This window comes from Oryctolagus cuniculus, chromosome 8 (genome assembly GCF_051225735.1).
Source record: "Oryctolagus cuniculus isolate XC-2025 breed Fujian yellow rabbit chromosome 8, ASM5122573v1, whole genome shotgun sequence".
Lineage (NCBI taxonomy): Eukaryota > Metazoa > Chordata > Mammalia > Lagomorpha > Leporidae > Oryctolagus > Oryctolagus cuniculus.
In genome coordinates this window covers 122,342,014-122,358,037 of record NC_142874.1, presented here as the reverse complement: position 1 = coordinate 122,358,037, position 16,024 = coordinate 122,342,014, and the positions used below count along the sequence as shown (strand labels likewise).

Here is a 16,024-nt window from a genome sequence, read left to right as displayed (position 1 = left end):
GGGAGCAAACTGTTGAAATCCTTACTTAATGTATACTAAGCTGATCTTCTGTATATTAAGATAATCGAAAATGAATCTTGATGTGAATGGAAGGGGAGAGGGAGTGGGAAAGGGGAGGGTTGCGGGTGGGAGGGACGGTATGAGGGGGAAGCCATTGTAATCCATAAGTCATACTTTGGAAATTTATATTCATTAAATAAAAGTTAAAAAAAAAACTAGTCTTTGAACAGTACTTTATACTTTGTATGTCTATGAGGGTGCAAACTGTTGAAATATTTACTTAGCATAGAGTTGATCTTCTGTATATAAAGATAATTAAAAATTAATCTTAATGAAGAATGGGATGGGAGAGAGAGTAGGAAGTGGGATGGTTTGTGGGTGGGAGGGTGGGCATAGGGAGAACTGCTATAATCCAAAATTATACTTTTGAAATTTGTATTTATTACATAAAAGCTTTCTATAAAAAATTGTGCATGAGAGAAATGCCAGGTTATTTTCAGAGGACCGCCAATTAGACTCACAGCTGACTTCTCATTAGAAGCCCTGAAAGTAGGAGAGAATGTAAAGATATATTACAAGTCTTTTTTTTTTTTTTTTTGACAGGCAGAGTGGACAGTGAGAGAGAGAGAGACAGAGAGAAAGGTCTTCCTTTGCCGTTGGTTCACCCTCCAATGGCTGCCGCAGCCAGCGCACCGTGCTGATCCGAAGGCAGGAGCCAGGTGCTTCTCCTGGTCTCCCATGGGGAGCAGGGCCCAAGCACTTGGGCCATCCTCCACTGCACTCCTGGGCCATAGCAGAGAGCTGGCCTGGAAGAGGGGCAACCGGGACAGAATCCGGCGCCCTGACCAGGACTAGAACCCCGTGTGCCGGTGCCGCTAGGTGGAGGATTAGCCTGTTGAGCCACAGCGCTGGCCTATTACAAGTCTTAAGAGAAAAAAACCTGCCCAGAATACTGTACCCTGCAAAGCTCTCATTTACCTTCCATAGCAAACAGAAATTAACAGAATTACTCACTACGCATTCAGCCTTACAAAAGATGCTTAAGGATGTGCTACACACTGACACAGAAATATGGTAATTACTCTGGAAAAAGGTGAAGGCAGAAAATCTCAGTAAAAATACAAAGGAAATCCCAAGTAAACAATAGGAATACATATGGAATATGGCAGAAAAAAAGTCGTTACTTATCAGTTGTCACCTTGAATGTAAATGGCTTCAACTCTCCAGTTAAAAGATACAGACTGGCTGAATGGAAAGAAAAAACCCATCTATTTGCTGTCTACAAGAACACATCTCAGTACTTGGTCAGTTCCAAGATGGCGGACAAGGGAGAGAGCTTACTGCTCTAGCCAAGGAGAAGATAGTTTATAAAAAGTGGAGATAGTGTAGTCTAAGAGAAGAATTAGGGGAAAAATGGCAGAGGAAACTCCACCAAAATTAGAGGGACATGGGGGACCTATGTGGAGGGCATCAGAACCCACAGCTTGGGACTCCAACAGGTGAGAGCCTACACACCAATGCTGGAAAGTGAGGTGAGACAAGACTGCAGTAGCCTGAGACACTGGCAAAAAAAAGCAGCAAGAAGAGTCTAGAAGGAATGAGGCTTGAAGTCCCATGGGGGGAAAGTGCACCAAATAACTAGAGGAGAGAGGGAAAAAAAGGATGGTGACATGATTCTCTCTCTCTAGTCACCTTTCAAAGGCATACAAGCAGATAGGGCAGGCACCATTTTGTACATGTAACAACTGTGCCAGCTTGTGTCTGCACCTGGCAATCAGCCATTTGGAGAAACCTGACTCTGGTGGGAAGAAATAACAGGGGCCTAGGAGCTTACGACTATGTGAAGTTTCTGAACTGGGCCTGTGAGGGGAAAAAAATTGAGGGTGTGTGGAAGAACTCACGATGTGGCTGAGACTTTGAGCAGTTGATGGGAGACGCGACAAGCTCGGGTGGTCCTGGTTTCCTGGTGAGAGACATTGCTGGGGAATCTGAACTTACACTGAGGACTACACAGACCCTTTGTGTGCTCCTTTGGACACAATAGACGAATATAATACCCAGTGGAGATAGTGCTCAGGCAGGCACTGGTCTCTGTCGAGGAAAAGAGCTCAGCTGAGCAGCATATACTTCCTTCTGATTGAAAAAGAGAGAGAAAAGATTTACCATGTGAAACCTTAGGCACACCGTTAAACCTGAAGAACTGAACAGAGTTCTCTGGCCACACCCACTACAATCCTCTAGAGAGTCAATGAAAGCATACAGTCCACTTATCTACAGAGTCATAGTAGAACAATAAAAGCCAACACAGTGAAAAAGAAAAAAAGAAGAAACAAATGAGTAACTCCAAAAATGCCAAACAACAAATGCAACAATCCAAGAAACAAAAAGGCAGACAACAGGAGACTCCCAAAAGAACATGACACTTGAGTACTAGATTAGGAAGATGATGGGAGAAATGTAAGAAATGGAACACAAAAAAATTAATCATAAGATTACATAGAAGTAATCAAAGCAAAAGCACAAACTACTGAAATCCATATAGGAAATGAAAGAAAATCTCTCTCATGAAAATGAAGTCTTAAGGAGGAATCAAAATGAAATGAGAATTCAATAGAACATGAAATTGATATATTGAAGATAAATCAAAATGAAATGAAGAATTCAATAAAACAAATAAAAAACACATTCGAGAGCCTTAAAAACAGAATCAGTGAGACAGAAGAGAATATTGGACTTAGAAGACAAAGCACAGGAAAGTATACAATCAAACCAAAGAAAAGAAGAGAAAATTTGAAATCTAAAAAATATTGTTGGGAATCTACAGGATACTATTAAAAAAACCAACATTTGGGTTCTAGGAGCTCCTGAAGGCATGGTTAGAGAGAAAGGATTAGTAGGCCTTTTTAGTGAGATACTAGCAGAAACTTCCCAAGTGTGGAGAAAGAGAGAGACATCTAAGAACAGGAAGCACATAGAACTCCCAATAGTTGTGACCAGAAAAGATCCTCACCATAACACATTGTAATCAAACTCACCACAGTAAAACATAAAGAAAAGATTCTAAAATGTGCAAGAGAGAAACATCAGATTAATCTCAGAGGATCTCCAATTAGACTCACAGCAGACTTCTCATCAGAAACCCTACAGGCTAGGAGGGAATGGCAAAATACAGACCAAGTACTAAGAGAAAAAAAAAAACTGTCATCCCAGAATATTATACCCTGCAAAGCTTTCATTTGTGAATGAAAGTGAAATAAAGACCTTTCATAGCAAACAGAAATTGAAAGAATTTTTACCACCATCAAGCCCTGTAAAGGTGCTTAAGAATGAGTTACACAGAGAAACACAGAAACATGGTCATCAATAAGAAAGAAGGAAAATGAAGAAAATCTCTCAGAAAAAGATCAAAGGAAGTTCAAAGTATGTATTAGAAATATCTTTGGAGCCAGCACCGCAGCTCAATAGGCTAATCCTCTGCCTGCAGTACTGGCACCCTGGGTTCTAGTCCCAGTCGGGGTGCCGGATTCTGTCCCGGTTGCTCCTCTTCCAGTCCAGCTCTCTGCTGTGGCCCGGGAGTGCAGTGGAGGGTGGCCCAAGTCCTTGGGCCCTGCACCCATATGGAATACCAGGAGAAGAACCTGGCTCCTGCCTTCGGTTCAGCATGGTGCGCTGGCCACAGCAGCCACTGGGGGGTGAACCAATGGAATAAAGGAATACCTTTCTCTCTGTCTCTCTCTCTCTCACTGTCCACTCTTCCTGTCAAAAAAAGAAAAATAAATATCTTTGGAAAAATGACAGGGCAAATTCATTACTTATTGATACTCACATTGAATGTAAATGGCCTCAACTACCAAGTTAAAAGGTACAGACTGGCTTAATTGATTAAAAAACAAAACCCATCTATTTTCATTTAAAAGAAACACATCTTTCCAAAAAAGGTGCATTCAGACTGAAAATAAAGGTTGGAAAAAGATATTCCATGCCTACAGAAACCAAAAAAAAAAAAAAAAAAAAAAAAGAGCTGGAATAGCTATCTTAATATCAAACCAAATAGACTTTAACACAAAAACTGTTAAAAGAGACACAGAAGGGCATTAATGAATAAGGGATCAATTCAATAGAAAGATGTAACTATTATAAACATATATGCACCTAATTATAGGGCACCTGGTTATTTGAAAGAAATGTTAAGGGATTTAAAAGGAGACTTAGACTCCAATACAATAGTACAGGGTGGGGACTTCAATACTCCACTTTCAGCAATGGGCAGATCAACAAGACAGAAAATAAACAAGGAAACAGCAGATTTAATAAACACTACAGACCAAATGGACCTAACAGATATCTACAGAACTATCAGAAATTACTATGAAGAGTTGTATGCCAACAAACTGGGAAATCTAGCAGAAATGAACAGATTCCTGAACAAAAACAACCTATTTAAAATGAACCGTGAAGATATAGAAAATCTAAACAGACTCATAACCAAGACAGAAACTGAATTAGTAATAGACCCTCCCAACAAAGAAAAGCCCAGGACCAGATGGATTCACTGCTGAATTCTACCAGACATTTAAGAAGAATTAACTCCAATTATTATCAAACTATTCAAAAACAATTGAAAGAGATGGAATACTCCCAAATTATTTCTACAAAGCCAGCATCACCTTCATTCCTAAACCTGAAAAAGATGTTGCAGAGAAAAAATTACAGACCAATTTCCCTGATAAACATAGACAGCAAAAATCCTCAACAAAATTCTAGCCAATAAAATCCAACAACACATTAGAAATATTATCCACTCAGACCAACTGGGATTTATCCCTGATATGCAGGGATGGTTCAACATTTGCAAAACAATCAATGTGATATACCACATTAACAAACTTCAGAAGAAAAAACATATGATTATCTCAATATATGCAGAGAAATCATTTGATAAAATACAACCCCCTTTCATGAAGAAAACTCTAAGTAAATTGGGTATAGAAGGAACACTCATAAACACAATCAAGGAATTTTATGACGAACCCACAGCCAGCATCCTACTGAATAGGGAAATGTTGGAAGCATCCCACTAAGAGCCATTACTAGACATGAATGCCCACTCTCACCATTTCTATTCAAAATAGTCTGGGAAGTTTTAGCTAGAGCCAATAGGCAAGAAAAAGAAATCAAAGCAATACAAATTAGGAAGGAAGAAATCAAATTATCCCTATTTGCAGTCAATATGATTCTTTTGGGGATCCAAGGAAATACACTAACAGACTATTGGAACTATGAAAGAGTTTGGTGAAGTAGCAGGATATAAAATCAATACACAAAAATCAAAAGCCTTTGTATACACAGACAATGCCATAGCTGAGAAAGAACTGCTAAGATCAATCCCATTCACAATAGCTATAAAAAAATCAAATACTTTCAAATAAACTTAACCAAGGATATCAATAATCTCCAAGATGACAATTCCAAAACTTTAATTAAAGAAATAAAAGAAGAATTAAAATATGGAAAAATCTTCCATGCTCATGGATTGGAAGAATCAATATCATCAAAATGTCCATTCTTCCAAAAGCAATTTATAGATCCAATGTGATACCAATTAAAATATCAAAGACATTCTTCTCAGATCTGGAAAAAATTGATGCTGGAATTCATATGGTGGCACAGGAGACCTCGGATAGCTAAAAATCTTATATGACAAAAACAGTAGGAGGCATCACAATACCAGATTTCAGGACAACTACAGGGCAGTTATAATCAAAACAGCATGGTACTGGTGCAGAAAAAGATGGATAAACCAATGGAACAGAATAGAAACACCAGAAATCAATCCAAACATCTACAGTCAACTTATACATTTTTTTGACAGGCAGAGTGGACAGTGAGAGAGAGAGAGTCAAAGAGAAAGGTCTTCCTTTGCCGTTGGTTCACCCTCCAATGGCCACTGCAGCCAGTGCACTTTGGCCGGCGCACCGCACTGATCCAATGGCAGGAGCCAGGTACTTCTCCTGGTCTCCCATGGGGTGCAGGGCCCAAGCACTTGGGCCATCCTCCACTGCACTCCCTGGCCACAGCAGAGAGCTGGCCTGGAAGAGGGGCAACGGGACGGAATCCAGCACCCCGACTGGGACTAGAACCTGGTGTGCAGGCACCGCAAGGCAGAGGATTAGCCTAGTGAGCCGCGGTGCTGGCCCCAAGTTATACTTGATCAAAGATCTAAAACCAATTCCTGGAGCAAGGACAGTCTATTCAACAAATGGTGCTGGGAAAACTGGATTTCCATATGCAGAGGTATGAAGCAAGACCCATACCTTACACCTTACACAAAAATCTACTCAACTTGGATTCAAGATCTAAATCTATAACCCAACACCATCAAATTATTTGCAAATTATGTAACTGATTAAAGATTAATAGCCAAAATCTACAAAGAGATCAAGGAACTCTAAAACAACAAAACAAACAACCCACTTTATGATGGGCCAAGGACCTAAATAGATATTTTTCAAAAGAGGAAATCCAAATGGCCAACAGACATATGAAAACATGTTCAGGATCACTAGTCATCAGGGAAATGCAAATCAAACCCACAATGAGGTTTCACCTCACCCAAGTTAGAGTGGCTTACATACAGAAATCAACTAACAGTTGCTGGCAAGGATGTGCAATAAAAGCACACTAATCCACTGTTGATGGGAATGCAAACTGATGAAGCCACAATGGAAGACAGTTTGGAGATTCTTCAGAAATCGGAATATAGTCCTACCATATGACCCAGCCAACCCACTGCTCACAATTTACCCACGGGAAATTACATTGGCAAATAAAAGAGCTATCTGTACCTCCATGTTTATTGTAACTCAATTACCAATAGCTAAGACATGGAATCAACCCAAATACCCATCAATGGAAGACTGAATAATAAAATTATAGAATATGTACTCTATACAATACTATACAGTGTTTAAAAAATAAAATCCAGTCATTTGCAACAAAATGGAGGAATCTGGAAAATATCATGCTGAGTGAAATAACCCAGTCCCAAAGGGACAAATATCATATGTTCTCCATGATCTGTGAAAACTAACTGAGCACCTAAAAGGAAAACTATAGAAGTGAAACTGACACCATGAGAATCAATGACGTGATCAGCCCTTGTCCTGACTGCTGAGCTTACTATTTTATTCTTTTTAGTATTTTATTTTTCTACTTAATACCATTGGTTTAACTCTTTACTTAACACTGAATTATTCTTTGGTGTTTAAATCCAATTGAAAATTGATCCCTGTTAAAAATAAGAGTGGGAATAAGAAAGGGGGGAGATGTACAGTTCAGCACACGTTCCCTCGGACTTACCCTAAGGATAAAGCTAAAATCTTGCCATGGCACTCCCAATCCCATTAAGTTGGCAAGTACCAATGCCATCTTACATGTTAAACTGATCATATTAAGTGTATAACTGATCATATAGATAGGTTTAAGTGTCAAAGGGATCACATAAATAAGACCAAATATCTGCTAATAATAATACATAGAATTAAATATGAGATTGATCCAACATGGGAACCAGGACACACAGCAGACTCATAGAATGACAAATGCCCTAAATAGTACTCTGGGCTCAAAATCAGCTGTTAATGCATTCAGATTTGGCTGAGAAGCCCATGAGAGCATTTCAGGCATGGAAATCCAAGACACTGTGGCAAAAAAAAAGACCTAAATGAAAGATCTATGTGACTGAGATCCCAGTGGAAAGAAGAAGCCATCAAAGAAGGAGATATTGGCCGGCACTGTGGATCACTAGGCTAATCCTCCACCTGCAGTGCTGGCACCCCAGGTTCTAGTCCCAGTTCATGTGCTGGTTCTGTCCCAGTTGCTCCTCTTCCAGTCCAGCTCTCTGCTGTGGCCAGGGAGTGCAGTGGAGGATGGCCCAAGTGCTTGGGCCCTGCACCCGCATGGGAGACCAGGAGGAAGCACCTGGCTCCTGGCTTCAGATTGGCGCACATGCCAGCCGTAGTGACCATTTTGGGGGGGTGAAACAATGGAAAAGGAACACCTTTCTCTCTGTCTCTCTCTCACTGTCTAACTCTGCCTGTCACACACACACACAAAGTTTAAAAAAAGAAAAAGAAGGAGATACCTTTCTCTGAAGGGAGGAGAAAACCTCCACTTTGATTATGGCCTTGTCTAAATAATGTCAGAGTTTGTGAACTCCAGAGGCTTCCATAGTCTTGGCTGCTCAAAACAAGATCCTTGGATGGTCACTGGCATCATAATTAAGAATGTCAATTGTTAAATCAACAACAGAAGTCATTGTACACTTACTCCCCATGTTTGACCTCTGTCCCTAATGTGTTGTACTTTGAGAATTAATGATAAAACTAGTCTTGAAGGGCCAGCGCTGTGGTGCAGTTGGTTAACGCCCTGGCCTGAAACACTGGCATCCCATTTGTGTGCCGGTTCTAATCTCAGCTGCTCCACTTCCACTCCTGCTCTCTGCCATGGACTGTGAAAGCAGTAGAAGATGGCCCAAATCCTTGGGCCCCTGCATGTGGGAGACCCAGAAGAAGCTCCTGGTCCCTGGCTTTGGATCAGTGTAGCTCTGCCCATTGCAGCCAATTGGGGAGTGAACCATCGGATGGAAGACCTCTCTCTCTCTCTCTCCTCTCTCCTCTCTCCTCTCTCTGTGTAATTCTGACTTTCAAATAAATAAAATAAATCTTCAAAACAAAAACTAGTCTTCAAACTATACTTTATACTTTGTGTGTCTGTGTGGGTGCAAACTGTAATTAAAAATGAATCTTAATGAATAAAAGGATGGGAGAGGGAGTAGGAGGTGGGATGGTTTGGGAGTGGGAGGGTGGGTATGGGGTAAGAACCGTTATAATCCTAAAGTTGTACTTATGAAATTTATATTTATCAAATAAAAGCTTTCTATTAAGAAAATTAGAACACATCTCACCAACAAAGATAAATGCAAACTGGAGGTGAAAGGATGGAAAAGTTATTCCATGCTAACAGAAAACAAAACAGAGCTGGTGTAGCCATCCTAATATCAGACAAAACAGACTTTAACACAAAAACTGTGAAAAGAGACAAAGAAGAGCACTATGTTATAATTAAGGGATCAATTCAACAGGAATACTTGACTATTATCAAAGTATATGCAACTAATTACAGGTCACCTGGCTATTTAAAAAGAAATGTTAATAGATCTGAACCTTGACATAGACTCCATTACAATAGTATGGGGGCATTAATACCCCATTTTCTGCAATGGACAGATCAACCAGACAGAAAATCAGCAAGGAAACAACTAAATTAATTGATACCATGGATCTAATTGACCTAACAAATATCTACAGAACTTTCCATCCTACACTTGCAAGTACACATTCTTACCAGTGCATAGAACTTTCTCCAGAATAGACCGCATGCTAGGCCATAATGCAAGTCTCAGCAAATTAAAAAAAAATTGAAATCATACCATGTATCTTCTTTGAACACAATGGAATGAAGCTGGAAATCAACCATTCAGGAATTTCTAGAATATATGCAAACACATAGGGACTGAACAGCATACTCCTGAATGAACAATAGATCATAGCATAAATCAAAAGAGAAATCAAAAAATTTCTGGAAAGAAATGAAGATGTCAATACAGCATAACAAAACTTCTGGGATACAGCAAAAGCAGTGTTTAGAGGAAAGTTTATAGCAATTGGTGTCTACATCAAGAAATTGGAAAAGTGCCAAATAAATGAACTATCAATGCATCTCAAGAACTTAGTATAATGACAGCAAACCAAAACCAAAACTAGTAGGAGAAAAGAAATAATTAAAGCTAAAGAAATGGTTGTTTTTGAAAAAATAAAATTGACACACCATTGACTCAAGTAACAAAAAAAAATGAGAGAGAAGACTCAAATCAATAAAATTAGAGATGAAAAAGGAAATGAACAGCATATACCATTGAAATAAAAATAATCTTTAGAAATTACCACAAAGAGCTTTATGCCAACAAAATCAGAAACAACAGATACTGCTGAAATAAAAAGAATCATCAGAAAATACTACAAAGACCTGTATGCCAAAAAATTTGGAAACCTAGAAGTGAATTGATACCTGGACACTTATAACCTACCTAAATGGAAGCATGAAGACACAGAAAACCTAAATAAACCCATAACCAATATGGAAATTGATTCAGTAAAAATCAACCACCCAACAAAGAAAAGAACACACCAAGTGGCTTCACTGCTGCACTCAACCAGACATTTAAAAAAGAATGAATTCCAATTCATTTTTTTTCATTTTTAATTATGTTTATATACAGAAGATCAATTCAGTATGTATTAAGTAAAGATTTCATCAGTTTGCACCCACACAGAAACACAAAGTGTAAAATACTGTTTCAGTACTAGTTATAGCATTACTTCACATTGGACAACACACTAAGGACAGATCCGACATGAGGAGTAAGTACACAGTGACTCCTGTTGTTGACTTAACAAATTGACACTCTTGTTTATGGCATCAGTAATCTCCCTAGGCTCTAGTCATGAGTTGCCAAGGCTATGGAAGCCTTTTGAGTTCGCCGACTTCTATCTTATTCCGACAGGGTCATAGTCAAAGTGGAATTCCAATTCTTATCAAGCTATTCAAAACAATGGAAAATGGGAGAATCATCCCAAAGTCCTTTTTTTGACAGGCAGAGTGGACAGTGAGAGAGAGACAGAGAGAAAGGTCTTCCTTTGCTGTTGGTTCACCCTGCAATGGCTGCTGCGGCTGGCACACTGCAGCCAGCGCACCACGATGATCTGAAGGCAGGAGCCAGGTGCTTCTCCTGGTCTCCCATGGGGTGCAGGGCCCAAGCACTTGGGCCATCCTCCCCATCCTCCACTGCACTCCCTGGCCACAGCAGAGAGCTGGCCTGGAAGAAGGGCAACTGGGACAGAATCCGGCGCCCCAACCGGGACTAGAACCCGGTGTGCTGGTGCCACAAGGCGGAGGATTAGCCTAGGGAGCCGCGGCACCGGCCCAAAGTCTTTCTATGAAGCCAGCACTACCATAATTCCTAACCTGAAAAAGATACAACAGAGAAAGATACAACAGAGAAAGAGAACTACAGACCAATTTCCCTTATGAACATAGATGCAAAAATCCTCAGCAAAATACTATCCAATAGAATCCAACAACACATAAAAAAAATCATTCACCTGGACCAAGTAGGATTTATTGCTGGTATCCAGAGATAGTTCAACATTCATAAATCAATAAATGTGTTACATCACATTAACAAATTGAAGAACAAAAATCATATAATTATCTAAATAGATGCAGAGAAAGCATTTGATAAAATACATCATCCTTAAATTATGAAAACTCTAAACAAATTGGGTATAGGAGGAATATTTATCAACATAATCAAGGCATTTTATGACTAATCCATGGCCACCATCCTATTGAATGGGGAATAGTTCAAAGCATTCCCACTGAGATCCAGTACCAGACAAAGATGCCGACTTTCACCATTACTACTCAATATAGTCCTGGAAATTTCAGCCATAGCCCTTAGGCAATACAAAGAAATCAATGGGATATAAATTGGGAAGGAGGGAGTCAAAGTATCCCTATTTGTAGATGACATGATTCTATATAGAGAGGATCCAAAATATTCCACTAAGTGACTATTGGAGCTCATAGAAGAGTTTGGAAAAGTGGCAGGATATAAAATTAACACAAAAAATCAACAGCCTTCTTATACACAGACAATATCATGGCTGATAAAGAACTTCTAAGATCAATGCAATTCACAATACCTGAAAAAAATACCAAATACCTTGGAATAAATTTAATCAAAGATCTCTATGATGAGAATTATAAAACATTAAAGAATAAATAGAAGAAGATCAAAAAATGGAAAAATCTTCCATGTTCCATTAATCCACCCATCTACAACTAACTTTTCTTTCACAGAGGAGCTGAAATAAATCTTTGGAGCAAGGAAAATCTCTTCAACAAATGGTGCTGGGAAAACTGGAACTCTGAATACAGAAGTATAAAGCAAGACCCTTACCTTACACCTTCCACAAAAATCCACTCAAAATGGATCAATGACCTAAATCTACAACCTGATACAATGAAATAATTAGAAACCATTGGGGAAAACCTGGAAATCATTGACATAGACAAAGACTTTTTGGAAAATACTTAACAGGCACTAGCAATCAAAGCCAAAATTGACAAATTAAGTTTCTGCACTGCAAAAGAAATACTCAGCAATGTAATCAGGCAACAGACAGAATCAGAGAAATTATTTGCAAACTATGCAACTGATAAAGGACTAAGAACCAGAATATATAAAAAACTCAAGAAAACTCAACAATAACAAACAACCCAGTTAAGAAATGGGCAAAGGGACTTAAACACTCATTTTTCAAAAGGGGAAATCCAAATGGCCAACAGACACATGAGAAAATGCTCTGGATCATTAGCCATCAGGTAAATGCAAAAAAAAAAAAAAAACCCCACAATGATGTTTCACCACACCCTTGTCTTTCATACAGAAACCAACAAATAAGAAATTCTGGCAAGGATATGGGGGGAAAGGTACCCTAATGTGCTGTTGGTGGTAACATAAACTGTCTAGCCACTATGGAAGATAGTATGGAGATACCTCAGAAAGCTGAATACAGACCTACCATATGACCAAGCCATCCTACCCCTGGGAATTTACCCAACTGAAATGAAGTCAGTATATGAAAGAGTTTTCTGTACCCCATGTTTACTGAAGCTCAGTTCACAATAGCTAAGATATGGAATCAACCCAAATGTCTGTCAACTGAAGTCTGGATAACAAAATTATGGGATATGTACATAGCAGTATAAAATGAAATCCTGTCATTTGCAACAAAATGGATTCCACTAGAAAACATTATGCTTAGTGAAAGAAGCCAGTCCCAAAAGGACAAATACTATATTATTTCTTTGATCTGTGGTAACTAACAGAGCACCCAAAAGGTAATCTATAGAAGTGAAATTGATATTTCGGGATGTGATGATTTTGAACAGCACTTGATTGTTGAGGAACAAGGTCTTTTTTTCATACTATCTATTGAACTCCTTAATTTGTATGGAGTTAATCTTATGTATATAAAGTTAATTGAAAATAGAACTTAGTAAAAAAAAATGAGAATGGGAATAGAAGAGGGAGGAGGAAAGAAGCATGGGATTGTGGGTGAGAAGGTAGATAGGGTGGGAAGAATCACTATGTTCCTAAAGTTGTATTTATGAAATGCATGAAGTTTATATACTGTAAATAAAATATTTCTGGTAAAAAATTCATATGGAAACACACATGAATATGGAAAAAGAGACCCTGAACAGCTAAAACAAACTATACAACAAACAAAGCTGGAGACATCACAATACCAGAGTTCACGACACTACAGTGCTGCTGTAATCAAAACAGCTTGGTAGCTGGAGCCACAGCTCAATAGGCTAATCCTCCACCTGCGGCACCAGCACCCCAGGTTCTAGTCCCGGTCAGGGTGCCAGATTCTGTCCTATTGCCCATCTTCCAGTACAGCTCTCTGCTGTGGCCCGGGAGTGCAGTGGAGGGTGGCCCAGGTCCTTGGGCCCTGCACCTGCATGGGAGACCAGGAGAAGCACCTGGCTCCTGGCTTCAGATCAGCATGGTGCGCCAGCCACAGCACACCAGTCACAGCGGCCATTGTGGGGTGAACCAACAGAAAAGGAACACCTTTCTCTCTGTCTCTCTCTCTCTCTCACTGTCCACTCTGCCTGTCAAAAAAAAAAAAAAAACAGCTTGGTACTAGAACAAAAATAGCCATGAAGACAAATGGAAAAGAATAGAGACTCCATAAACTAATCAAGTGCATCTACAATCAACCAATTTTTTGACAATCAAACAAAATCCAATCCCTGGAACAAGGACAGTCTCTTCAGCAAATCATTGGGAAAACTGCATCTCCACATGCAGAGACATGAACTAAGATCCCTGCCTTACACTTTATACAAAACCAACTCTAAATGGAGCAAGGATATAAATCTATGACCTAATACCATCAAATTACTAGGGGAGTAGCTGAAGCCATGGTGCAGCAGGTGAGGCCACCACCTGTAGTGCTAGTATCCCATACAGGCATTGGTTCGAGTTCTGGCTGCTCTACTTCCAATCCAGCTCTCTGTTGTAGCCAAGGAAAGCAGCAGAAGATGGCCCAAGTCCTTGGGCCCCTGCACCTATGTTGGTGATCCAGAAGCAGCTCCTGGCTCCTGGCTTCGGATCACCTCAGCTCTGACCATTGCATCCAGTTGGAGAGTGAGCCAGTGGATGGAGGACTTCTCTATATATATATCTGCCTAACCTCCTCTCTCTGTGTAACTCTGACTTTCAAATAAATAAATAAATCTTTTAAAAAGTTACTAGAGGAAAACATTAGGGAAACTCTGCAAGACATTGGAATAGACAAAGACATCTTAGATAAGACTCCAGAAACATAGTCAATAAAAGGAAAAATAGACAAATGAGATTACATCAAGGTAAGAAACTTCTTCACTTCAAAGGAAACACTCAACGAAGTGGCAAGGCAACCAACTGAATGAGAGAAAATATTTGCAAACTATGCAACTGATAATGGATTAATATCTAAAATCTATAAAGAGCTCAAGAAGCTCAACAATAACAAAGCAAACAATCCATAGAGAAATAGGCAAAGGATATGAACAGGTCTTTTTCAAAAAATGAAACTCAAATGGCCAACCAACACATGAAAAATCCTTAGGATCACTAGCCATCAGGGAAATGCAAATCAAAACCACAATGAGGTTCACCTCAATTGAGTTAAAGTGTCTATCATCCAAAAATCAAAAACTAAGAAATTCTGATGAGGATGTTGGGAAGAAGGTACTCTAGTCCTCGTTGGTAGGAATGTAAACTAGGACAACCATTATTGTAGACAGCATGGTGATTCCTCAGAAATCTTAAAATAGATCTACCACATGACCCAGTAATCCCATACATGAGAATTTACACAAAGTGAAATCAGCATAGGACAAAGTTATCTATACCCCCATGTTTATTGCAGCTCCATTCATAGTAGCTAAAATATGGAATCATTCCCAATGTCTACCATCTGATGATTGGATTAAAATGATAGTGTATGTGTGTGTACACAATGAAATACTACTCAGCTGTAAAAATGGATGAAATCCTCTCTTTTGCAACCAAATAGATGCAACTAGAAACCATTATGCTTAGTGAAATAAGCCATTCTCAAAAACAAATATCATAGGCTTTATCTGATATGTGTTAACTAATATACCAAGTACAAACAAATGTAATTTATATGAGTGAAATTGACATTATGAGATTTGATTATTGTTTATAGCCCTTGTCTGTACTCTTTAAGAACAGTTGATTTTCTACCTAATACTTGTTGAGCTCTTTATTTAGTGGGGAGTTTAGGATTATAAAATAAAGTAAAAATATATCATGTAAATATTGAAATAAAAATGAGTGTGGGTGGGATGAAGGGTAGGGTGGGAAATATCATTATGCTCTTAAATCTGTATGCATAAAATACATGAAATTTGTTCATCTTATATAAATTAAAAATTTTTAAAAGAATGGCATCATGAGCTGCTGAGAGTGATTTTCATCTGTAGCTTATGAAAAGAGGGGATTATGAACTCTCCTTCCAGTTATGCATGATTTAAAAAAAATCTGCTTAGAGATAGAAAGTTTAGAAGGGCTGAGAAACATTTCATATAGAAATTTGTGTTGATGCCATTAGCAGTTCCATGCATGCCACCTTTCTAGAGTAAATTCAACTTTTGAATACTCTGACATATTATGTTGCCATCTCAAGTAACACATTTAGAGTGAAAATGTTTGGGTACAAGTGTATCAGATGATCCACTTTATTCACAATCCAAAATATTGACTATACTATGTTTGACAATAATAAGCATTGAATAGTAGACTCTCCATTATTTT

General features: G+C 38.9%; 1 long non-coding RNA gene across 3 annotated transcripts in view; it reads right to left on the bottom strand.

Annotated features, from left to right (window-relative positions):
- The window catches only part of LOC138843390 (uncharacterized), a 296,599-nt gene that overhangs the window by 86,846 nt on the left and 193,729 nt on the right, over positions 1-16,024 (bottom strand). The gene's annotated exons all lie outside the window — the stretch shown is intronic.